Source organism: Chrysochloris asiatica, unplaced genomic scaffold (genome assembly GCF_000296735.1).
Source record: "Chrysochloris asiatica unplaced genomic scaffold, ChrAsi1.0 scaffold00419, whole genome shotgun sequence".
Lineage (NCBI taxonomy): Eukaryota > Metazoa > Chordata > Mammalia > Afrosoricida > Chrysochloridae > Chrysochloris > Chrysochloris asiatica.
In genome coordinates, this window is record NW_006408937.1 from 432,053 (window position 1) to 432,820 (window position 768).

A 768-nucleotide genomic window follows, 5' to 3' on the forward strand; every position below is an offset into this window, starting at 1 on the left:
GAAGGCATTGGCAGAGATGTCCAAGAGCCCTGTGTTAGCCATTACTCCTTGTTTAGCTAGAAAGATTTGCAGGCAGTTAGTAAAAATTAAAGTTAGAGAGCTATACCTTGTCATCACAAAGATGTTTCTATGAGAAGGAAACAAAGCATTCCAGCATCTGTGAGATTGGTTTTAATATATATCTTCCAAAGACAGCTGACTTAAAACCTTGAGAATATGTCTGACAAAATGCTGGTGACATGACAGAAAATTAGACTTGTTCGTTTAATGTTACAAATGGTATTTGTCATAAGAGATTGAATTTGTTCAGCTGTCATCTAGTAATGAACTTGTTATGACCTCAGTAATCTTATCATTAACTCAATCAGCATAATTAAAATGGTGTGGCTTCCCTGACGTTAGCAATAGTATCTGGGTTTCTAAAGAATCCGTTCTGCTCTATTTGATTTGAAAATGTCATTATTTTTTCCTTACAGCAAGAATCATTCCCACCCCCTCCACACACAGAGTAAGACAGGGATGGGCAACTTGGACATTGGCTACCCAAAATGGGGGTGGGGGGCTACAAAGGCAAGAAGTGACTGGTTTGCAAGCTTTCAAGAGGGAACCTAGATCCAGAGGGCCTGGAGGAAGGTAGAATCTCCAGTGAATAGTATTCAATCTATCTAAGCGGGGCTGATGCAACGAAATGCAGACAGGTCTCTTGTGATAAAATAGTGAATAATTGTTATCAGGACTGATCGTGAGGGTCGGAAATGTAAAGGTAGA